The sequence below is a fragment of the Lipotes vexillifer genome, unplaced genomic scaffold (genome assembly GCF_000442215.2).
Source record: "Lipotes vexillifer unplaced genomic scaffold, Lipotes_vexillifer_v1.1 scaffold238, whole genome shotgun sequence".
In the NCBI taxonomy this organism is placed as follows: domain Eukaryota; kingdom Metazoa; phylum Chordata; class Mammalia; order Artiodactyla; family Lipotidae; genus Lipotes; species Lipotes vexillifer.
Window position 1 is genome coordinate 2,943,276 of NW_006785665.1, and position 24,609 is coordinate 2,967,884.

Genomic DNA, 24,609 nt, shown 5'->3' on the forward strand with positions numbered 1-24,609 from the left:
AAAAAAAAAAAAAAAAAAAAAATGTGCAGCATTAAGAAAGAGGAAAATAATTCTGAGGATGCAGAATAACAATTATGAGGAACAGAAAGCAACATTTGAAAATTCTTGGGCATCCCTTACAGGGTGCAAGAAGATGTGATCTCTATGATAGAGAGGAGTGGGCAGATATGAAACGAAAATGTATGTGGTTCACATAAGCCTAGAGTTCACAGAAAATGAAAATGTTTTAGCAAAAAGAAAATCCACATTGGGGCACTGAATTTCTTAAAATGCGGAATGTGAAGGACAAACAAAGGTTCTCTCCAAATGTAGAAGACAAGAACAAAGAGATGAGAGAAGAGGGTGAATAGGACAGAATTGGAAGCTGCAGAATCAGGGCTAAATCCTAGCTCTAGAGTTATTTTGGAGGAAGAAACCAGAATGATTTGGATAAAAGCAAAATCAAGGACATACATGAAGAAAACCTTATCAGGATTGGCCTGCCAGGGGGGTGGTGGGGAGGTTAAGATTATTCAGATCAAAAAGTTTCCTGTTTTCCACTTAGAATAGGGGGAAAAATAATTTTTTTTCTGGAAAATTTTCTGAATCATAAGGTTAAACAATCCTAGAAGCGCATAGGCAACACAGAGCTGACTTTTCCTCAGAACCCTAAATTCCAGGAGACATTAGGGCATTCATGTCATTTACATGAGGAAACAAGAGGAACAAAAGTCATTCTTGGAGTTTTGTGGGCTCAGAAGGTTACAACCTACACTTTTCTGGGGAGCTTGTGTGTCCGTTGACCAAGGGATGAATCACGATTAAGATCTTAATAATGGAACTATACGAAAGAAAGACAGGTAGACAGTATTGAAACCAGGTAAACATGAAATCCAGACTACATTTAAACATGATTGTAAAACAAAATTTTAATGTCAAAGAAAAAGTAGATTCTGGAAAGAGTAAATGTATGCAACAAAATAATAATTCCATAATAATGAGAGGGTTGCTAACTCTCAGATTAAAAAGTTGAGAGAAGTTGTCTAGGAAGGATTAGTAAAAGCATGATAAAGTCATCATCTTAAGTAGAAGAGAATTTTAAAAGCCTTATCTCTCAATTTTAATAATCAGAGAAATATAGTTTAAATCATTTTTTAAAGCTAAAGGTAACCACAGGTAGAATTTTATAAGTATAATAATGATAACGATAGCATCAGCCAGGTGTTATTTCACTTAATCCAGACCACAGCCCTGTGAGGTGCAGGGACTATCATTATCTCCATCTTACACGTGAGGAAATGGAGGCCCAGGGAGGTTACAGTTAACGCAATGTGCCTTGGGTCATGGAGCCAGGGGTCAGCAGACCCAGGACCCCCAACCCCGTGCCTGAGAGCCTTGATTTTCCCTACCTTGAGAATGTGCATTTTCCACATTCCTGGATGAGACATACAAACATCATCAGAGACAGAAAAATAAAGGAAGCAAGAAGGAAGAATTTAAAAACAGAAAGCCTGAAACAAGATGAGAGGATACCAAACTTAAAATTTATAACAATCAACATAATTGAATTTCGCTCCCAATTAGAAGACAATGTCCCTTACTTAGATAGGATTTAAAAGCAAAATTTAATTTTATGCTGTTTACAAAAGAGGTACCTAAAACGGAAGGACCCAGCAAAATAAGTGAATAGCAAAGATTTATTAGTTAAGTACAAACCAAAGGGCAATTGAGTAGAAATCCTCATTTTAAACCAAGTTGAATTCAAAGCCAAAACCATTAAATGGTCCAAAGGAACCATTTAATATGGATAAAAATATTATACACAGGAAAACTGTGAACTTTTATGCAAAAATAAATAAGGAGATAGACGATCTGAGTTTTTAATGTTTTAATTGATAAATTTTGAACTTTGTAGCCTATAAACAAATAATACATTTTCTTTTTAAGCATCCATTGACATTTACAAAAATTGATCAACTTCTTGGCCACACATTTCAAAACAACAGAAAAAAAATTTCAGGCATATCCCCTAACAACAAGGCCATAAACTTTAATTAAAAGGAAACTTTTGCGGGGGAGCTTTTAAAGCAGTCTCCTCAATTACAACTTGGTCAAAAGAGAATTATTCAAAACTACCATTGAAGACTATTTGAAAAATTACAACTCTATATATTAAAACTCAGGGGCTTCCCTGGTGGCGCAGTGGTTGGGAGTCCGCCTGCCAGTGCGGGGGACACAGGTTCATGCCCCGGTCCAGGAGGATCCCACATGCCGCGGAGTGGCTGGGCCCGTGAGCCATGGCCGCTGGGCCTGCGCGTCCGGAGCCTGTGCTCCGCGGCGGGAGAGGCCACGGCGGTGAGAGGCCCGTGTACCGCAAACAAACAAACAAACAAACAAAAACTCAGATGTGACCAAAGTTGTTCTCAGATGAAAAATATCCTTAAGATTTTTCATTTAAAATAAAAAGCATGAATTAATTAGAAGAACAGAACAAACCTCAGAACAAATTAGCTTTATAACAAAGACAGGAATTAATGAATTAAAAAAAAGAAAAACAATTTGTGAATCCAAAAGATACCAATTTCTAATAAATCTAATCAAGAAAAAAAGAAAACACAAACAAAATTAGAAATTTGAAGGTGGAAACCTACTGATTCTAAGGATTTTTTTTTTTTTTTTTGCGGTACACGGGCCTCTCACTGTTGTGGCCTCTCCCGTTGCGGAGCACAGGCTCCGGACGCGCAGGCTCAGCGGCCGTGGCTCACAGGCCTAGCCGCTCCGCAGCATGTAGGATCTTCCCGGACCGGGGCACGAACCCATGTCCCCTGCATCGGCAGGCGGACTCTCAACCACTGCGCCACCAGGAAGCCCCTGAGGATGTTTTAATAAATAAAAGAGAATAGCTTAACTTTTTTTTGAAAGAGAAGACCTTTGAGGGGGACTTTCTCCACTAGATATTAAAATGTGTTACAAAACTAAGGTAATTAAGTCCCTGTGGCATTACTGAAAAATCAGTAATGACAGATCAATGAAACCTAATGGAAACTCCCGAAATAAATCCTAGTATGTGAGAACCCAGTACTTGAGGAAAAAACCAATTAGGAAGGAATAGATTATTCTATAAACGTTAATGGGAAGATTGGATACTTGGATGAAAAATCAAATTAGAACCCCACCTCTCACCAGCCACCAGAATAAATTCCAGGTGGATTAAAGAGTCAGATGTAAAGGAAGAAACCACGAACAAGCTCTAGAAAACAAAGTAAATATTTAATCAGTCCTGAGATGGGAGAGACTTGTTAAGCATATAATCTTAGAAGAGAAGAAATGTGAAGGAAAAGACTGGTATATCTGATTATATTATACATACAGTTTTGGATTTCTGTCCTTCAAAAAATATAAACTTATTTTAAAAAGCAAATGTTACACTAGGAGAAATATTTGCAGCAAACATGAGAAGAGGTAAATATCCCTATTGTACAAAGCAGTCTTAGTTACCAATCAGAAAAATTCATCTCCTCAGTAAAAAAAAAAAAAAAAAAAACGGCTAAAAATAAAAACAGACAACCACAAAGGAAGAATTACAAATAACCAATAAAATGAAAAACACAGCCTCTCAAATCAAAGAACTACAAATTAAAACTACAAGGAGAATTGCTTTGTCTCCTCCAGGATTGACAAAAATTTAAATAAATATAATTCAATTGTGAAGAAAGTTGTTATTGTTTGTGGTGGGGTGGATGGGTTGTTTCTCTCATACTGATGGCAAGAAGGAAAATTAGCACCATTTTTCTGGAAAACAATTAAATAGTATGTCAGGGGAGCCTTTACAAGTTCATAAATTTAACCCAGGAATTCACCTTCTAGGAAGCTATTCTAATGGAATAATCAATTATGTCAAGATTCTTCGGCATGATGCGTTCTACAACAGTGGAGAATCAGAAACCAAGCAAATGTCCAGGGTTTAAACAGTTAAATAAATCATAGCACATCAATATGATGGGTAGTTAGGCAACAATTTTAAAAAATCATCCTTCAAAGACTATAACAAGGTAGGAAAATAGTCGTGATGTAATATTTTTTAAAAGAGTACACACAAAGGTATTATATAGGATGTTACCAATTAAAAATACATAGATGTATAACAAGCATAGAAAATGCTTGGAAAATACATCTATTGTTTTCTGTGGGATGTTACTTGTGAATTTTTCATTACATTTTATTGTATTTTCAGTGAGAATGCATGGCAATGTGTGTGTGTGTGTGTGTGTGTGTGTGTGTGTGTGTTTTACTGTAAAGAGGGAGCATTTTGTTTTTTCTCCCTCCACAAAGCCCCTCTTCTCATCTTGCACAGGAACTCATATTTTATTTCAACAGGGCTTGGAATGTGAAGTTGAACGGCTCACTCAGTTTTTACATATAATTTTCTCAGAAAAGCTCAATAAAAGTTCCTTCCTAAAGGGTTCCCCTTCAGACTTAGCTGCCAGTGGCCTTAGTGGACAAGGTAGGGGGATGACGTGAGCCTAGGCTGGGGTCCTGTCTCCTCGGGCGGGGGTGCCACTTACAGCTCCTCTGTGGCCGCAGGATGATTATGGGAAGACCTAGAACCAGTGTCCAGGCAGGTGGAGCTGTGCAGGTGAGGTGTGGTCCGAGGCAGGGCTGCATTAACTCTCTAGCACCGGCTCTGGGCGGGCCAGGCTCTGGGGTCCCAGCAATGACGCGGAAGGCCCCGTCCGATAGGGAGAAACAGCCAGCGGGTAGGTGGTTCCCGCAAGGCCAAGGCTTTTGGGAGGAGGCGGGTACCGGGGGCGGGGCCGAGGCTCTCTCCGCCAGGGGGCGCGGGGCGGGCGGGGGAACGCGAACAGGTGGGGGCCGGTGGGCGGGAAGGGGCGGACCTCGGGGGAGGAGCCAGTCGGCCAGCTCCTGGCGCCGCCAGAGTTCAGGTTTAACCCTGCTGTGGCGCCGGCGCCCAGGGCAACAAGAATAAACTTCTGGACTGGGTCCTCTGCCCCAAGGTTGCCTCTCGTTCCTGCTTCTAGTAGCGTCCCACTTTTATTTCATGTGCATGTTTTACATTTTTCCCCATCCTTACTACCTCAGCCCACTTGCTCTTTCTCTGTTATTTTTGATTCAACAATTCTTTCCTTTCTTACTGGCAGTATGTTTGTGCTCTTTGACAATTACGCACGGAAATCGTTAATTTGTGACTGGTTTCTTGGTACTTTTATTTATATTAAATAATATATTATTCACAAATTATAAGTCAATCCCCAAATTACTCCAACTTGTGTTACACTAAACACTAGGTTTCCATAAACTCTCTCTGCTGGGAGGTGGCCAGTGCCTTTTTGCCTCCAGGATTTTTGCCTTAGGTAGACCCAGCTAAGGACAGGGCTCTTTCTCCAGCTGGGAAGGATCATTCAACCTTTCTCAACTGAGATCTGAGAATTAAGCCCTACAGAAATGGGCTGGAATGACCATCTTCCTGATTCCACCAAGGATGGTACACAGCTAGTACCACCCTTGATGTATAAGGGGGAAGTTGCTTGTTTCTTATCATGGACGCTTAAGGGCACCCAGGCTTGAGTCTCATCCCCAGGACCAGTTGAAAAAGGCTGTACCACTGGTAGGAGACAATGCCAAAAATCTTACAAGGGTGGGAATCCTTAGAGGGAACTAAGGTGAGGAAAAGGGAGGGTTTCCTGTAAGCCACGTCAGCCACATCTATCTGTGGGCTGACATTAGTCAAGATAGGAAATCCACATTCTGTCAACTTTTCCATTTTTCAACTTTGGGGTGGTTTTGTTTGCCCCTGGCGATCCCTTGGTGCCCTGCATCTCAGTGCAGGCACCCACCAGCAAGGGACTGGACCCTCACCCCACAGGCCTTCTCCATGTGTTTGGTGGCCTGGGACACGTCATGTGTGCCCTCCTTGCCATTCTGTGCTTTCCACCTCCCTCCACTGCGGGCATGGCTGCTGCCGCCCAAGCTTATGGGGAGCCCTGCATTCCCGCTCTCATAGCATATCTGCTAGGGGATTTTTTCATGAGATTTTCTCCTTCCATTTAATACAGGCTCCTCCGTCCCCTGAGGCTTGGCCCCAGACCCTCAGAGGCTGAGCTGGGAGGGAATACTGCAAATGGAACCTCACTGAGCATCCCCAGCCCTACCCCACCTCTACCTCCCACCCCACCTGCATGTCTACTTCCCGGCTCTGTGCACTGCCCAAGAGTTTCCCTGGCAACCACATCCCCTGGTGGCGTGGGAATAGTGGCCCTGGGAACCCACCAACCTACCACACCAGGTCATTTTGTTTTCCCAAGAGGCTCATAGGAGCTGCCTGCCAACAAAGCCCCTGCAGGCTGGCCCAGACAGGCCCAGACACGCTAAGAAGGGCCAGATGAGCTCAACATCCCTACAATAGAGGGGGCACAGAGCCTACTGAGTAAAACTCCTTTTGAAAGTGTTAAATATGTTGCAGCTGAGCCAATACATGCAGTGACACAGCACGCAGAGGCTGGACACAGCCTGAACTCAGGGTTAAAAGACCATGTGGCTCCTGGTTCCACCATTTACCTTGGACATCGTACACGTACTTAATCTCTCCAGAGTCATGCAGCCTCTACTGACCATGCTCTGGGACAGAGAACTCATCATTTTAAAAGACCATTCAATCCATCTGCAGACAGCTCTGACTTAGAAATATCTTCCTAATATTGGTTAAAGTTAAACTTCTCATAGTTTCTGACTTGGGTCCTAACTGTTTTCTGTATCCACACAGAAATTCAAGCAACATAGGCTGGTGGTTAAACCATTGCCATCTAGGCAGATATGGGCTTGGGGTCTTGCTCAAGCTCTTACAGCCGTGACCTTGGGCAAGCTAGCCTCAGGACATCTGGGAATTGGGATAATTCACAAAAAGCACTTAGCACAGGGCAAAGCATTTAGCACATGCTGAGCACCCAGTGAAGCAGGCTGATCTTCCCTCTTCCGCTGAAGGCCCCTTAAACGTTTGAGAATTCAGGTTTCACCTTCAATCTAATGGTCTCTGATCCTTCAGCAAGTCCTCACAGGACTCAGTTCCCATCAGACTCCACTCTCTTTCTCACCCTCCTCTTTGGTCATCAGTGTCCCCACAAATTGGAGGCCCCAGACTGAACACAGTGCCCCAAAGATTAGGCAACCTCCCATTTTCTCGGCATTATTCTCCTTTTAGTGCAGCTTGTGAGTGGCCCATGGGAAGAGCAAGCATCTCCCAGAAGAGGCATAATGACCTGGGAATTAGGGAGTGAGACCCAGGGCACATCTCTGTTTAGGTTTGGCACTTTTGACAGTTCCAACCTACAGCCCCATACGCTGTTGTTAATATTTCCTCAGTACAACTGCACAGGCCCTGCTTAGCCTGCGCCCTATGACCAGCACCCACACCCCACTCAGCCTGCCACTTGACAGAGCCACAGCTGAATTTAGGCCAAAGGGTTTTTTTGTTTGTTTTTTGTGGGTTTTTTCGCGGTACGCGGGCCTCTCACTGTTGTGGCCTCTCCCGTTGCGGAGCACAGGCTCCGGACACGCAGGTTCAGCGGCCATGGCTCGCGGGCCCAGCCGCTCCGCGGCATGTGGGATCTTCCCGGACCGGGGCACGAACCCGTGTCCCCTGCATCGGCAGGCGGACTCTCAACCACTGCGCCACCAGGGAAGCCCTGGGCCAAAGGGTTTTAAGTCAAGTGGGGAGCTAGTTAGGACTCTAAGTGTCAAGAGGCTCATGTCCTGCTTCCAGCTTTAGCAAGGGGCTCTGGATCTGTCCTGGGAGCCCATTTCTCTGCCTTAGTTTTCCCGCTGATAAAAGCAGTGGTTTTTCAGGTCCTTGCAGATCTTTAAACAGGGATTGCCCCAGTGTTGAGCTCACTCCCTCTACCCTCTGCTCTCTGGACCCATCTCATGCTGGTCTTCCCCATCCCCTTCTTTTCTCCATCAGAACTGCTTCCTAAAGGACATTCTCCACCCTTTGGCATCTCTCTATCATGCTTGCCCCAGTCTCACAAGAATGCATCCTCGCCTCCGAAGTCTAAACGTTGAGCCAAGCCTTTCCCCTGAGATGTAATGCTCAATTCCAAATGGCTTGCTAAGTAGGAATAATGTTAATCGTTGTTGAGCCCTACTATTCACTAGGCACTATGTTAGCCATTAAATATACCTTAGTAAAAGACACATGATTTTTTCCCCCTCATGGGGCTTATAGTCTACCAGGGAAGACCATGCAGACCAATAACAACTCAAGACACAAGCAGGTACTTTCAAATCTATGGTATATACTGTTGAAGGTGTTAAAAGAAACAAGGTTGCAATGATTTTGTTTGTTTGTTTTAAGTAACGGGGTTGGAGAGGAATCCTACTCAGCTGGGACCTGCTTGGAAGGTCTCTCCAGAGAGGTTATGTTTCAGCTGAGACCTGAAGGATGGGAAGGAATGAGTCATTTACAGACCAAGGGGATGAGCTCTCCAAGAAGAGGGAACAGAACATACAAAGGCCCTAAGCTGCCAAAGAGCATGGTGTGTGGAGTGGCTGGAAGGAGAGTAGTGTGGACGGGCACGGGGCTGTGGCAGAGCCTGAGCTGCAGAGGGGGCTCCGGGGACTGTGTTAAGGGATTGAAGGCAAGTGCAGTGCGAGGCCTCTGAAAGCTTCAAGTCAGAGAGTAATACAACCCCATTCATTCTAAGAATATCACTCTGGCAACTTTGTGGAGAATAAATCGGAAGTGGGCAAGGAAACTACTAAGAGGATGAGTTAGGAGGCCATTGCACAGGCCAGGGCAAAGGACATGGTGACTTAGAAGGGTGGTGGTGGCAGTGTAGGGTTCTTGGATACCTCCTGTGTACTAGGCCAAGACTGAATGTCCCATGTATCAAGTGTCTGTTCAAACTCATCATGCTGCCCCTCATTTCTCTCTGCTTCTCTGTTTTTGTCTTCTTTTTCTCAGGAACTTTTCCAGTTAGTATTAGTTTTTGGCTGCAAGTGACAGGAAACCCAAAATAACCGCAGCTTAAGCAAAATAGAAGTTTCTTTGTTATGCAAAAGAAGACTGGAGAAGGGTCACTCCAGAGCAGTTATGGTGCTCCATGGCATTAGGAACCCAGGCTTCTTCTGCCTTGTTGCCCTGCCGGCCTTGGCACATGGCTTCTTCCTCATAGTTCAAGAAGGCTGCCAGAGTTCCAGCCATCCCATCTACCTTCTGGCCAGCAGGAGGGAGGAAGGGACAAAGTAAGGTGTGCTCTTTCTCTCTAAAGACATTTCCCAGAAGTGACACATGTCATTTCCATTCACGTTCGTTGGTCACTCACATGGCTGGAAAAATGTAGTCTTTATTATTGGGAGCCATTTTGCTCATTCCTGAGCTCTTTTACAGTGAAGAAAGGAAGAAGGACTATTGGGCCATAACTATCTCATAGGCTCATAACCATTCACTATCTTTGTGCCTATGCCCACCCCCATTCACCCATTTATTCAGGCCTCAAGCCCTAGGGTTTTTATGCTATAATGTCTCTCAAACTCACCTCTTCCTGCTGCCTCACTGACACAGATCCCTGTCATCTTACACTGGACTACAGAAGTAGCTTCTCTGGCCTCAAATTATACTACCACTAGATACATTCTATTACCCCTAAAAAACATGCAATTGCTCCCTTTAGAAGATTAAGTCCATATTCCTTGCTTTAGTGTCCAAGGCCTTCTACAGTCAACTCATGATAAAACCCATTTGGTTCAATTTCAGTAATTCTAGCAATGATTGTAATAACACCTCACATTTCTATGTGAGGTTTTATTGCCTACAAAATTGAAAGCGGTGGGCCTCCCTGGTGGCGCAGTGGTTGAGAGTCCGCCTGCCGATGCAGGGGACACAGGTTCGTGCCCAGGTCCGGGAGGATCCCACGTGCCGCGGAGCGGCTGGGCCCGTGAGCCGTGGGCGCTGAGCTTGCGCGTCTGGCAACGGGAAAATTGAAAGCGGTGACACCTGACGTCGGAAAACCCTGGCTCACAGCCTAGCTTAATAGTTCACCAGCTATGTGACCTTGGGCAAGTCACTTACCCTCTATTAAATAAGACAAGTGCCTATGACTGTAGCTGGTTCTTGGGGAACACTGGATCCTTTCCTGAGCCTCATTCTTCTAATCCGTAGGTTGGAAATATAAGCCTGTCTTACTTATTTCCTAGGTGAGTATGAAATTCAAATAAGAGAGGGAACGAAAAGCTGGGGAAAACATAAAATCCAGGACTTAATCTCTTCTGCTTCTCACAATGGCCCTAAGAAGTGAGCAGGCAGAATAGAGTCCAGACCCCCCTATTTCGTGGATTAGGACATAGCGACTCAACGAGACTCGGTGATTTGTCCTGTCCCCTGACTCATAGGGCAGTAGAGGCCTGGGACCCCGGGACCCTGACTGCCTGCTGTAGGGCCCTTGGGATATTTGTTAAATTAGGGAGTTGTCTTATGTGACTGTGCTGGGGCCAAAGGAGAAAGAGCAAAATGTGCAAAGCGAATTTAGTTTTTCTTTCAGTTGGCGCTCTGAGGCCAATTTATAATTTGTTTGAGGGCATGCTATCTGGTACCTAGATGGAAATTGTGATCGGTGCTGTAGAAAAACAGCAATTTTTAGTGGGAAGCCACTTCCTGTTAGTGGGTACAGGTAGAAACGGCCCATCATCCTCAAATGCCATGATGTCAGTTTTCGGGGGGCCGGGGCAGGCGGGGTTGGAGACTGGCTAGGCATTTTCTGAGAAAGTATATGTCAAAATTAATAAAGTAAACAGCTGAATTGTCAAACGTAAAGAGTTAAGTAACTGTGAATACAGTTAACTGGGTAGTAGCTTTGTAATTATTTTGTCAAGTTTAGCATATGAAATGGCGCTCACTTAGTTACCAACATTCTTAATTTGTTTTGTTCTTGTTTATAATTTAAACTGTGGATTTTATTTAGGGAGTAAATGTGTCTTGAGGCTTTTCATTATTTCAGAAATTAGACTATACCCTCCTGAGGTTGCCAGACTGTTGCTGCGGCCAAATTAGGCAAAGCTGGAGGGCTGGTGAGACTGAGCCAGGGTCTCAGAAGCCCAGTTAAGGATGACCTCAAGCCTGAGGAAGGAGAAAGAGAGCCGTCATTTGTTAAGTACTGGTTTCTTGCATTCATCATCCCATTTAACCCTCACAAGAATCTTTTGTGATGTTATCTTTTGTGATGTTTCACTGATGGAAAAACTGAAGCCAAGGGCAGTGGGGTAGCTCACCCACCATTGTGTGAGGTTGCTTATTAATTGCCTCTCCCCCAGCAGATGGTAAGTTTGTAAAAGAATGTTTTCTAGAATGCCCAGCACTTGTAGGAGGTTAGGCATTATTTTTGAATAAGTCAGGAACACTATCTTCTTGTTCACAGCTTTTCAGTCTATGCACTTTCTCCTCTGGGGCCAGCACTCTGTGGGGTGGGCAGGCAGGAGTAATTTTCCCATTTCAGAAACTAGGGAATGGAGGCTTTAAGAGGTATGTGAGGCAGAATCTCACTGCTGGCCCAGAGATCCTGCCTGGAGAGGGAGGGTCCTCCACCCGTGACACTCCCATGCCGAGCTCCCGGCACCTCCCTCTGAGGTCCCCTTGGCAGCCTGGGAGCCTTCCAGCCTGGGCATCTCCTGGGCCTGGCTCTCCCGGATCTACTCAGTGCTTGAGATTCCAGAGCCCAAGGTCACTTAAGCTAACAAGTGAATCATCCTGTATTTGGGCAAGGGGGTGATGATGATGGCTGCGGAGATCTTTGTTTTAGGGAATAATTGTTATTTCCTGGAAAGTCTGTGGAAAATCGTGCCATTGCTTGAGGGTGTTTAATAAAATCACTCATCCAAGTAAAAGCCGATAGATAAGTGTTTGCCTGAGGAATCATCATCAGTATCATTACCATCATCCTCCTTATCAACAACCTCAACTCTAATCATGACAGATTTGACCAAAAATAAAATAAAGGAGGCCTTTCGAGGACTTGACCTGTGGAGGGCTCTCCTCCACGTCACCTTCTCTCTCTGTCTCCCTCGTTTCAGTGAGTCAGTCTTTCCTCCCCATCTGTTTGCTGTTTGGTACTTTATACAACTGTCTGGGCTCTTTCGATTTGCTTCTGCAATTGCTCAGCTCCGACGTGTTCCCTCCTGACGCTTCTCCTTTGTTATGGCAGGCTCCTCTCATCTGCTGGTTTCCAGCCCTATGAAGTGTCAGAGGTGGGTTGTAGTTTTCAGGAAGCATTTTGTTGCCTGGCAACATGCAACAAGCATCTTCTGTGATGGCTGCATCCTGGAAAACAGAGCCAGGGCTGGGGTGCTGGGATGGAGGAGGCTCCAGGGGCCTCTCCAGGCTGGCTGGGGAGGAAGAGGGGGAGAGAGACAGGCAGGCAGACTCAGGTGACTCCGAGTGTAGCCATTCTGACTCTTTTATAACAGCTGGGGCACTAACTCACCCTCTCCTGTTCTGTTTCAGGAATCACAGGTGTTCAGTGGTCAAAAGTCTTGGTTAGGAGCTGTCAGAGGTTCTGTGTAACTTGGTGGCCACCTGCTGCAGCTGCCCAAGGGGTGGCTGGCTGGCTCTGGGTGGAAGCTGCTAGGTGGTTTCCACTTGAGTGGATCTCTTCATCTTGTTCCCCATGGGATGTAAAAGGCCTCCTGTCTGTGAAGATGACTGGCTTCTGTGTCTACAGTCAGCCCAGCCAAACGCTTCCCAGAGACGGGATGGAGGTTGAGTGAGGGTGTGTATGTGTGGGTGATGGTAGAGTGTCATCATAGAAACACCTACCTAAGAACTGGAAAAATCCTCACATTTTACATGAAGAAACCAAGGTCCAGAGAGGGGAGGCGACTTGTCCAGAGTCACACAAGTTGGAGAGAATCTAAGCTCCCTGTTGAGGATCTTTCTCCTGGGACTGACCATCCGAGGCTGACATGACTGGTGCTGGTAGAGTAGGAAGAGGCAGCACAGTGATGAGAAGTACGATGGACTTGGGCCCAGCATGCTCCTCTCTGGCCTCCATTTCCTTGCCTGAAAAGAATGAGGTTTGTCTGGCTAAAGGTAGCCCCAAGACTCAGTGACTCCCAGAGGCAAAGCCTACCCAACAGGCAAAGCACCTCCTGCCCAGGTCTTTGATGGTATGTCCATGGCTCTTCTCTCCCCTCCCTAGAAAAGCCCAGAGGCTGGGGAGTCCTAGGCCTCTGGTTAATGCTCCTTAGGAGAACGCCATTCTGCAGGCAAAACCCCTCAGCACAGCCACACTGTGTTCCTAAGGACACTTGTCACCATCAGGTCAATTTAGGGCAAGTCTCTGGGAATCTGTGTCTTTCCAAATATGACCCCTTAAAGCATCAAAAGTGCTCCCAGGGTATTTCTTCCATCCTGTTTCTGTTTGTTCTTGGTCACTGACCACTCCCCTACCTGGCCAGCTCCCCGTCCTGTTTGGGGGGTTATAGTTGCATGGGGCTGGGGCCCAGGCCCCCTCATTTCTCAGAGGAGCAGACGGAGCTCATGAGGAGACCGCTGATGTGCAGGGGATTTTATATCATCCTCTTCATGTCCTGAAAATGAGAAGAAACGTCCAGATGGGTCGTCTCTCCTGTGTCTTGCTCCTTCTCTTTCCCCAGCAAGAATCTCTCAGTTCAAGAGGCAGAAAAAAGGAGTTTGGATGCTGCAGGCTGTCTTTCCCCAGCTGCATCCCTTCATTCCAGCTGCTGCTCTTGTAGATCTTGGGGCATGCCAGCTGCGGAGATTTAGAAGTTCCTCTAGCAAGAAACCCCCGCTTGGAGGGGTGCAGGTGCTGGGTGTCTCCATTCCCTGCTCCACACAGTCCTGAGCTTCAGAATTAGCTTTCTTTCTGATGTGTTCCAGGACCTTCCAGTTAATCATATAAGCCAAGGTCTGGGTGGTTTGGCTGTGGGACAGGCGAGCCTGGACCAGCCCCTGAGACCCTGCCCGAGACTTTGTCACTCTTCAAGTGGCCAAAGTCCAACCCCAGAAATCCAAGGAAGTGTGCCATCTGGACGCCCAGGCATGTGGAAAGAGGTTAGCGGTTAGAGGCAACTGCTCTCCACATGCAGGCTACTTGTGGTCAGAGAGATCCTGAAGCCCCCAGAGTGCTGCAGCCATGTTCCCCAGATGGGGGTGGTTGTCTCTGCTGAGTTGGATTTCTTCCTACTCACCTCTTTGGCACCCCCTCTTCTCAGTGGCAGGGGAAGCTGTCCAGCCAGAGCTCCCACGTCCTGCCCTGGAATCCCCACTGCTCTGGGAAACAGTAACAAGAAAACTCCTTCCCAGCGCATTTCTTCCAGTCTGTTTCTCTTTGTTCTTGGTCACAGAGCGGTCTCCTCCCTCCCACACTAACGCTGCCCAGGTGAGACTGCAGCTCTGTGCCCTCCTCAACATTTGTGCGCCTGGGCAGCTGCCTGCCTTTAATTCTCTTTGGAAAGTATAACTGAGAAGAGAAAGACACCTTTCCTTTGAGGCTCTAGCCGGGACCACTGCCTACGCAGCACTGACCTCCAGGGGGCGCCGTTCGCATTGACGGCTCCAGGAATGGCACTCTCTGGAGTTGCACAGCACACAACCTACGGTGCTGAACAAGGCAGCCCTGGCTCTGGCTCACTCCCTTGTGAAGCTGGCTCATTGTAATACACATCCAGGATCAGATGCCTGAGAAAGGGAGCATCCCCAGTAATCTCTCCCATCAACCTCACTGGGCCTTCACTTCCTCAAAGGCATAATATGGTCAAAGATGGGGCTGAGGAATACGCCAGACCCAAGCTCACACTTAGGCTCCGCCACTTGGTAAATGTTTATTTTGTGCAAGTTCCCTAATCTGGCTGAGCCTGAGTTTCCAACTCAAGAAAACAGGAAATGACAATTGCAAATCTTGTTATTGTGAGGATTAAATAAGATAATGCACACAAAGGTTTGGCCCACGTGGCACATGGCTGGCACTTGACAAATGATGATGATTGTTATCTTTTAAATTTTTTTTAATTTATTTTTTTGGCTGTGTTGGGACTTGGTTGCTGTGCGCTGGCTTTCTCTAGTTGTGGGGTGAGCGGGGGCTACTCTTCGTTGCGGTGCGCAGGCTTCTCATTGCGGTGGCTTCTCTTGTTGTGGAGCACGGGCTCTAGGCGTGCGAGCTTCAGTAGTTGTGGCAAGTGGGCTCAATAGTTGTGGCTTGTGGGCTCTAGAGCGCAGGCTCAGTAGTTGTGGCACATGAGTTTAGTTGCTCCGTGGCATGTGGGATCTTCCCGGACCAGGGCTCGAACCCATGTCCCCTGCATTGGCACACGGCTTTTTAACCACTGTGCCACCAGGGAAGCCCTGATTGCTATCTTTTAAAATAGGGCTATATATCCAGTCCTACCCACCTCATAGAGTTAGTCCCAGAAATAAAATGAGATGAGAAATAGATCATCTCTAAGTTCTCTAAGGAAATATTTGGCAAGAATCCCAACCACTGGTATTCTTGTGTATAAAACACCAAGAGCTGTGAAGCCCCTTTGTTTCCAAATCACACTCTGTAACTAATGTCAGGAAAAGGCTCAACCAGGAGAGAAAAAGCTCCCAGGCTGAAGACTGAGGCCCCAGGAGGGTGCAACTGAATGAAAACCAAAGGCAGAAGCTGTGAGAAAGCAGAGGCTCGTGGAGGGGAGTGAGATGAGACCAAGTTTGAAAGTCACATCCCCTGGACCCTTGTTCACTCACTGCCCCCTTCAGCGGATTCTCAGAGCTTCCTCCAAGTGCCAGGGCCCCAGGACTAGCACTGGGCCCTGCGGAAGGGCAAGCCCCAGGAGCAAGCACGTGATTAGATACTGCGGTAGGAGGTGACAGAGAGGACCCTGGGGCCAAGGGTGCTCTGCAGAGGGTGCTTGATCCAGGAAGGCTTTCTGGAGGAGGTGATCTCCTGGGCCTGAGGGGACTCCAGCCAGAGGGACCAGCACAAGCAGAGCTTGGAGGTGGGGGAGCACAGGGTGGGAGAGAGAATAAGCAGTTGCTTGCCAGGGGGTGTCAGTGAGAGGTCGTAGCTGCACTCAAGGTTAGAGAGGTAGGCAGCGGCCAGGCCAGTCTAAAGAGTTTGGACTTAATCCTCTGTCACAGCCAACAGTTCCCAACCTTGTTTATTTACTTTGTTCCTTTATTCTAGTGACGCAGGAGAGATGGTATCGAGATACCTGACTTCTGCTGTGGGTGTGCCCCAGCTTATAAATCATTTCCACCAGCCTAGCCGGAGTCCTAGCCCTTCCTTTCCACTGGAGAAAGCAAATCAGAACATAAGACTGAGAGAGTGATGTTATCATAGGGGTAACCTTGAAACTATCTCGTAAATCCTTCACAGATGTCAACTCTTCAGGCACTCTTAGTCCTGGATGGATTGTTTGTGTGTCTCCATGCTGAGGCTGAGGAACACCCCATGCCCCTACCCTAGGCCAGTGGGAGCCACTAGTGGGTTTTGAGTGGGGGAAAGTCCTCTGTTTTGGAAAGCTTTCCCTGGCTGCAGTGTGTGAGGGGAACACAATGATGACCATGAGTCAAGGAGACCGGTTGGGAGACTACTGCCATGATGGACGTGGGATAGGATGCCACTTCCACCAGGAGGTGGTGGCGGGGATGACGAGTGAGGGGCAGGTTTGAAAGAACTAGAGGAGGGACTTCCCTGGCGGTCCAGTGGTGAAGACTCCGCGTTCCCGCTGCAGGGGGCACGGGTTCCATCCCCGGCTGGGGAACTAAGATCCCGCATGCCGCATGGTGTGGACAAAAAAAAAAAGAGGAAGAACTAGAGGAGCCCGAGTTGACACGCGGACTCATTGGATGTGGGGTGACAGTGGAGGAAGTTCGAGAACGATGCCCAGTGTCCTGGTGCGGCTGGGTGGTGGTATTGCCCACAGATAGGAGATGCAGGAGGTAGAGGATGGGTTTGGAGGGGATCCGGGCACAAGGCAGGGGGCAGGTAATGAGCAGGGCTGAGGATAAGCTGAACGTGATTTACCTGCTGGCCCCCCGGATATGCCCCATGTTGGCAGGTGGGTCCACGGGTCCGAAGCTCAGAGGGGAGGTTTGGGCTGGTCTCAGAGACCTGGGCGTGGCAGCTGAAACCACAAGTAGGCATACGGTCACCGGAAGAGCAGAGGGCTGCGGTCTCCAGGCCCTGGGAGGACAAGCACGTGGGTACTGCCCCTGGTGCGGCCCTCCCCGCTTGCCATCCCGGCAGTCTGACTCTGCGGGGGGGCGGGGGGGGGGTTCCTGGAGCAGGGACTCTGGGCTGTTTCATCTCATGCCATTGGTATATGGCCACCCAGTAGGTGCAGAATACGAGTTTGCTGGATAAGCAAAACCACCCTGAGGCCAAGAAAGACTGGTGTCCCCATGGGAACTGTCAACCCCTTGGTTGGAGACAGAAGCCCCTGCCTCTCCTCGCGGTGGGGCTTCGCTCACGAGGAGAGGACGAGAAAGAGACTGAGCCGGTGAAGAGCAATGAGAGAGGAGACACAGAGTGGGGCGGGGCGGTGTTTCAAAGGAGGCAACGAGAGAAAGAAGGATGAGAGAGAAGACAGATCGGCAATGGAAAGACAGACGGAGGAGGGAGAGGAAGGGAAACAAGGGCCCAGGGAGCCAGTGCCAGGGAGGCCAACAGTGCCAGCAGCTCTTCTCATCAAAGCCCAGTGCTGGTGCTTGGAGAGAGCATCCTTCATCCGCCCTGCCTCTCCAGCCACATCCTCCCAGTTCCCCCAGCCTTCTCCAGGGCAGTCCCTCCACCTGGAGCACCTCCACCCCGGCCCACCCCTGTGCTCCAGCCTCATCCCTGCTCGTCCTGGGTGGCTCTGTGTAAAGGTTGCATCCTCAGAGGAGGTCCCTGCTTAGGGCACCCCATGCTGCCTCTTGGCATGCGTCTCAATTCTAACTCGGCCTTTTTCAGCTTTCGGCGTTCCTTGGTGTCAGCCTCCTTCACTGGACTGTAAGTTCCCTGAAGTAGGTGCCAAGTCTGGCGCATAGTTGGGGCCCGCTCACAGTTGCTGACTGAATGAGTTCATGTAGTGAGCCCCCAGTAACTGCCAGGCGCTGCACGGGGTCTCATATTTGTTATCTCATTTAACCACCTACATCATCCCATGAGAGAGGTTTTACATTTTGTTTTACAGAAGGAAAGCCCAAGACATGGAGAGGTGAGCGCCTTACCCAGGCCACGCAGCTAACAGGTGGCAGGGTTGGGATCTGAGCCCCCATTCCCTCTCCGCCATGCCACCTCCAAAGACCGTGGAAGACATGTTTCCCATGGGAACAGTGCTTCTTCCAAACATATTGTTTTTCTCCATTTTCATGCATTTTATTAAACATTTCCAAATGAGGAAACATGGAAATATTTTTTAATAAGAAGAAAAAAACATTGCAAATAGTGAAACTGACTCAGAAAGGTTTGCCAGATGAACCATCTGGTTTTTAATTTAATAACCATGCAAAGAGGTTGACAGCACTCCTCTTTGTGAAGAAAACAGACCGTGGAAGGAATGGCAGCTGGCCTCCTTCAAATGCTGTATCCATTTGCGAAGTGGGGAAGTTGAACAAAACTTCTTAGCCTAACAAAGGGAGGGAGAGACCCAAGAGAAGACAAGCACACCCCAAGGAAAGCTGAGCTGGCATTCTTGTTCAGACTTCCCTGTAGAGAGGTTGCATCCAGATGTGTGACACCAGCCAGATGTCCAGACTCGCCCACATTTGGCAAAAGTCTCCAAGGAAAACTGCCAGAGGAGGCATGCATGCCATCACCTCTGAGAGAAAAAGGCACACCCACCATAGTCACAGAAAGGGGATGAGCTGCTTCTGTCTGGTTGTTTGTTGGAGCTGTCTGTTTTGGTGGTGGTGGTTTTCTCCCCTTTTAAAAATAACCAGAGGCTTTGCACCCATGCTGTTAGTTCTTAGGGCTGGAAACAAGAGACTAGATTTAGGTTTGCCTTGGAAAGATTCAGCGCTGTTGCCTTGAATTACCTGGTGGAGGGAAACGTCCTTATTTTCCTAAATTCAAAGCCAACTTGTAAAAAATAGAACACTGGCGATAGGAATGAGGCAGATGAGGGAGTGACTTCATGGATGCCTGTGTCGTCAGACATGTGGTCCAGTAGGCTGGTGGTTAGCCCTGGGCCTCCAGGGCCATTTATTTTATATTTTAAGATGTTTAAGAGGGAGACTGTTTTTAAGAAAAGAAAGAATTTTTTTTTTTTTGGTCTTTATGTGAATTCACTTGTAGCTGGAATAATGGAGTAGCTCTAAAGTCACTGTAATAAGCCATTTATTCCTCAGCTAACTTTGAATTTCAGTGGTACTCTTTCATATACCTCAAGCATTTCTCAAATCCTCCTAAACTAAGGCTCATAATATGCTTAAGAAATGGTGATTTTCTCCCCAACGCTGGAATCACATGCCCCTGCATGATGAGAGCCCTTGATAATTAGGAGTTGATTATATTGGCAACCAAGACAAAAGTAGAGGAAAACCCAGGACTCCATGAAAATATCTTCCCTTAAGAAGAGCTTCTCAGGCCCCCTGATCCCAGCTGGTACTCACTCGCCAGTCACACACAGTCCCCTGGCCATTGTCCTACTGGCAGGGACCAAGCAGGAGCTCCGCGTTGCTAGGACAGGCTGGCGTCTGCCCAGGCCCACAGACACTGCCACCACCCCCCACCCTGGGTCCTGCTCACTGCAGCCATTTCTAGAATCAGAAAAAAGACGGGTTTCTGGCCCAGTTTTTTCACTCATTTGCTCTGAGAAGTTAGGGAAGCCAGTTAGTTAGTCTCTTGAGCTTCTCATTGTTTTATTATAAAATTGGGATAACAGCCCCTGTCCCTCTGACCTTGTCCTGCTGGCTTGTGATAAAGACAAAATGGGATCATTCATTCATACATTCAACAAGTATTTCGCTCCTCACCACAGCCTTGTGAGATGGTCAGGGCAGACATTATTATACCCTGATTCGGTAAAGAGGAAACAGATCCTGAGACAGTAATTTGTTCAAGGTCACAAAGCCATTAGGGCATGAAAGGCAGTCCTTCAGCTCCAGATCCTGCATCTTTTCTGCTATGACAAGGCCAGGCTTATACACACTAGATTGTAACAGCACAACAATAACCAACATTTTTTAGTGTGTCTATGTGCCAGGCACTGTTCTGTTTTAGAAATATTAGCTCATTTAACCCTAAAGGTAACTCTGTGTGAGCTGGTACAAGTATTATCCCCTTTTACAGATAGGAAAACTGAGGACAAGGTCATGTAGATACTAAGGAGCAAAACCCAGATTCAAATATAGGTAGTCCACCATGACACCAAACCATGGTCCACACCAGTGGTCTCCTACCAAGGACAATGTGTAGGCATCAAATGGAGAGTGCAGAAGCTGACTGGTGTGGGGTTAGAGACCGAGAGCCCACATTGGCTGGGTGGGTCAGGGTGGACTTTGAGCTGCTTCTTGAAGGGTCAGTTAGAAGGGAACAGCGAGGACAGTGGCAGGCATGAGAGAAGCAAGAAAGGTGTGAAGCAAGCTTGGAGCACAGCAACACTGAAAAGGAGGCCAGAAGAAGAAGCCAAGAAGGATGGTCAGGGCAGGAGGAAGGCAGGAAAGCAAACCACTGAAGATGCCAAGAGGACTCTTCTGAGGAGGGAGGCACCAATGGGATCCAAGGCCACCAAGGGGTCGAGTCAGGTACATGTTAGGTTTTTCACTGGAGAACTTAGCAAGCACGGGTTCCACAGCTCAGTGGGGGCTGGGATCTGACTGTGTGAAGCTGGGGAATGACTGGAAGGTGAAGACAAAGAATCCACTTGGCTTGATTCCTGAAAATTCCCCACAAACAAATCAGACCCAGGACAAATGGCTAGAGCCATTAAATCACTACGATCCATATGAAAAGAGCTCGGTCACAGCTACTGTCAAGAAGCTGAGTCCTTATGAATAGTGAGAACCAACTCCAAGCCCAAGGAATTTGGCAGCCACTTTGACAAAAGTTTATCTGCCAAAGAGAACAGCTGAAGTCACCTTAACATGAGTCACTGAATTACTAAAGCAAGCATCGCTTTCACAAAGGGACAGGAAAAGCAACAAGTAGGCCATATTCATTCCACAAATATTTACTGAGCACCTTTCATGCCTTAGGCTCTGAGAAGGTACCCAGAAAAGGTTACAAAGAGGAGTATAATGTAACTCCAGGGTTGGACAAATAGGCCAATGGAACAGAATACAGAACCCAGAAATAGCTTCACTTTCACATATAATCTATATGACAGAGGTAGCATTCTCAGTGGGAGAAAGGATGAACTACTCGTTAAGTGGACCTGGGATAATTGGTTATCCGTATGAAAAAAGATGAAGTTGTATCCCTACCTCACACCACACACAAAATCAATTCCAGGTGAATTGAAGACTTAAATGTGAAAGGCCACATTTAGAAACATTTAAAAGAAAGTCTTATAACCGCAGATAGGAAAGGATTTCTTTAAAAAATTATACAAGTTGCTAATTATAAATGAAAAGGATGATAAATTCAGCTATAGTAAAATTTAAAACTTCTGTTCATCAAAAGTACTATAAAGCAAATAAAAAGACCTGGCACAAACTGGGAGAAGATATTTGCAATACATAAACTGACAAAGTTCTTATCTAGAATTATATAAAGAACCCTTATAATGAATTAGAAAAAAAGAAAAACAAACCAATAGAAAAATGAGCAAAAGTCATGAATGGTACCTCACAGAAGAGGAGACACGAATGACCAATAAACATATAAAAGGATACACAGCTCTTATCAGGAAAATGTAAAGTAAAAGCATGATGAGATACCAGTTTGCCCACTGGTTTGGCAAAAATTAAAGTCAGATGATGATGATGTGTTGATAAAGACATAGAGCAACAGGAACACGTATTCACTGCTGGTAGAAACCTAATGGTACTGCCGTTTTGGAAAATAACTTGACATTTTCAAAGGAAGTTAAATATGTACCTGCCTTACAAACCAGTAAATCCACTCTTAGCTGTGTGTCCTAAGACTCTTAACACAACCAGGAACTATGATTAAGAATGTTTGTAAGGGGCTTCCCTGGTGGCGCAGTGGTTGAGAGTCTGCCTGCCGATGCAGGGGACACAGGTTCATGCCCTGGTCCGGGAAGATCCCACATGCCGCAGAGCGGCTGGGCCCGCGAGCCATGGCCGCTGAGCCTGCGTGTCCGGAGCCTGTGCTCCGCAACGGGAGAGGCCACAACAGTGAGAGGCCCACGTACCGCAAAAAAAAAAAAAAAAAGGATGTTTGTAGCAGGATTGCTCATTAGAGGAAAAACCTAGAAACCACCCAAATGTCCATCAATAGGTTAATGAATAAATAATGGTATGTTCATATGATGAAGCACAGTACAGGAATGAGAATACACTATAGTCACATATATCAACGTATATGTCAAGTGGAAAAAAGCAATTCAGAGAAGAGTTCATTGTATTAGCTATCTACTGCTGTGTAACAAATTGCCCTGTAATTTAGCAGCTTAAAACAACAAACATCTGCTATCTCACAGTTGATATGCATCAGGAATTCAGGGACAGCTTAAATGGGTACCTCTGGCTCAAGAGGTCTCATGAGATTTTAGTTCAGGCCTGTGGTCTCACCTTAAGGCTTGACTTAAGGGGTTTCTGCTCCCAAGTTCACTCACCACTTGGGTGGCTTCTCCCAAGGGAGAGCAATTCAAAAGAGAACAAGGTAGAGATCTCCCAGACAGAAGCCACAGTCTTCCTATAACCCAACCTTAGAAGTGATAGCCATATTCTGCCATATTCTATTCCTTAGAAACAAGTTACTAGGTCCAGCCCACACTTAAAAGGAGGGGATTACAAAAGTGTGTGAATACCCCAGGAGGAGGGAGAATACCGGGGCTCATTTTAGAGGCTGCCTATCACACTCTTATGGTATGATTTCATTTTTATAAAATTCAGAAATAGGCAAAACTAAATTATATATTGTTTAGGTAGGTATACATAGCTAGGCAGAAGCACTGTGAGGAGTTTGAGATTAACATATACACACTTCTATATAAAAAATAGATAACCAACAAGGACCTACTGTATAGCACAGGGAAGTCTATTCAATATTTTGTAATAACCTGTAAGGGAAAAGAATCTGAAAAAAAAATATATATATGTATAACTGAATCACTTTGCTATAAACCTGAAACTAACACAACATTGTAAATCAACTATACTTCAATTAAATTAAAGAACTAAAAAGTTTTTTAAAAGAGAAGGACTGTGAAGAAAAACAAGAACACAAACATGAAATTCAGGATGTTGAGGATCTCTGGGGGGACGTGGGAGGCTGAGAATGGAGAAAATGCACAAGTAGTTTCAACAGGACAGTGAGTTCAGGAGTGCTTACTTTTATGCTTTGTAACTTAATTTTATGTTATATATATTTGTGGTCTTTTTCTCTTTGGTTTAGTTTTGTGTTTGATATTATGGAAGTTATACCTGCATACATTTAGAGTCAATTGTTCTGTGGTATTTGCTGTCCTCCACCAGTTTTTCCCATTTATGCCTCCCCAGGGGTAGCGCTTTTACCTTCTTTTGCTAATTAATTTTAACCTTTTCCTCCATGTCTCTTCATAACACACTGTATTGCTGCTTTTCGGTGCTTTGGTTTCGGCATCATCCATCCCCTTCCCACAGCGGAAGATGAGGATTTAGTTCCTTTTCCTCCCCTCCAACTCTTCCTGTCCCCCCATCCTCCTTTCATCATTATATAACGTTTTTAGTTAGATCAGTAATCAGTGTTTACATTACTCAGCCAACACTAATTTGACTCTATTCAGAGCTGAGCCTTGTAGTAAAGGATGATAGCTTTTCCTTCCCTGCATAACTTTTTGTTTCTCCTGGTTAATTACCATGTTTGTTCATTTGCTTAGTTTGCTGTGTATTTATCACTAACTCAATTCTAGACTCTGACAGTTGTCTCAATTTCTTCTCAGGATGTTTAGGCACTGCAGGTTTTCTATCAATTTCATCTTCTTGGAGAAATACCTTCCAGAGCTGTCTAACCTGCTCCAGTCTGGACGGGTTGCCCTCCACGCCTGGTGCGTGGCCGTCACCCAAGGACCTCCTGGTGCCATCACCCTGGGCCTCTCTCCTCTGTGGATCCCCAGTTTCCTCCATCTCAGGGCTTCCTCCTTCTGGGTTTACTCCTTTGTTCTGGTGACGCACACCGTCCTGTAGCTTCATGAGAAAGCGTGCAAAGGAGGCAAATCTTTGAGAGCCTTGGCTAGTTTGGGATTCTGGTTTGGAGACAATTTTCCTTCAGAATTTTGAAGCCTTTATTCCATGGCCTTCTAGCTTCCAGTGCTGCTGTGAAAAAGTCCAGAGTCACTCTGACTGTTGATTCTTGTGTTTGACCTCTCTCTCTGTCTCCCTGGAAGCTCCATAGCATCTTCTCTTTTCCCCCTGGTGTTCTAAAATTTCACAATAATGTACCTTGCTGTGAGTCTATTTCCATCCACTGTGCTGGGAACAGTGGGCCCTTAATCTAGAAACGTGTGTCCTTCCGCTCTGGGAAATTTTTTAAT

The 24,609-nt window shown here is 46.4% G+C and overlaps 1 protein-coding gene across 2 annotated transcripts in view; it reads left to right on the top strand.

Annotated features, from left to right (window-relative positions):
* Window positions 1-24,609, top strand: part of KCNN3 (potassium calcium-activated channel subfamily N member 3) — a 174,535-nt gene that overhangs the window by 121,369 nt on the left and 28,557 nt on the right. The window lies entirely within an intron of this gene.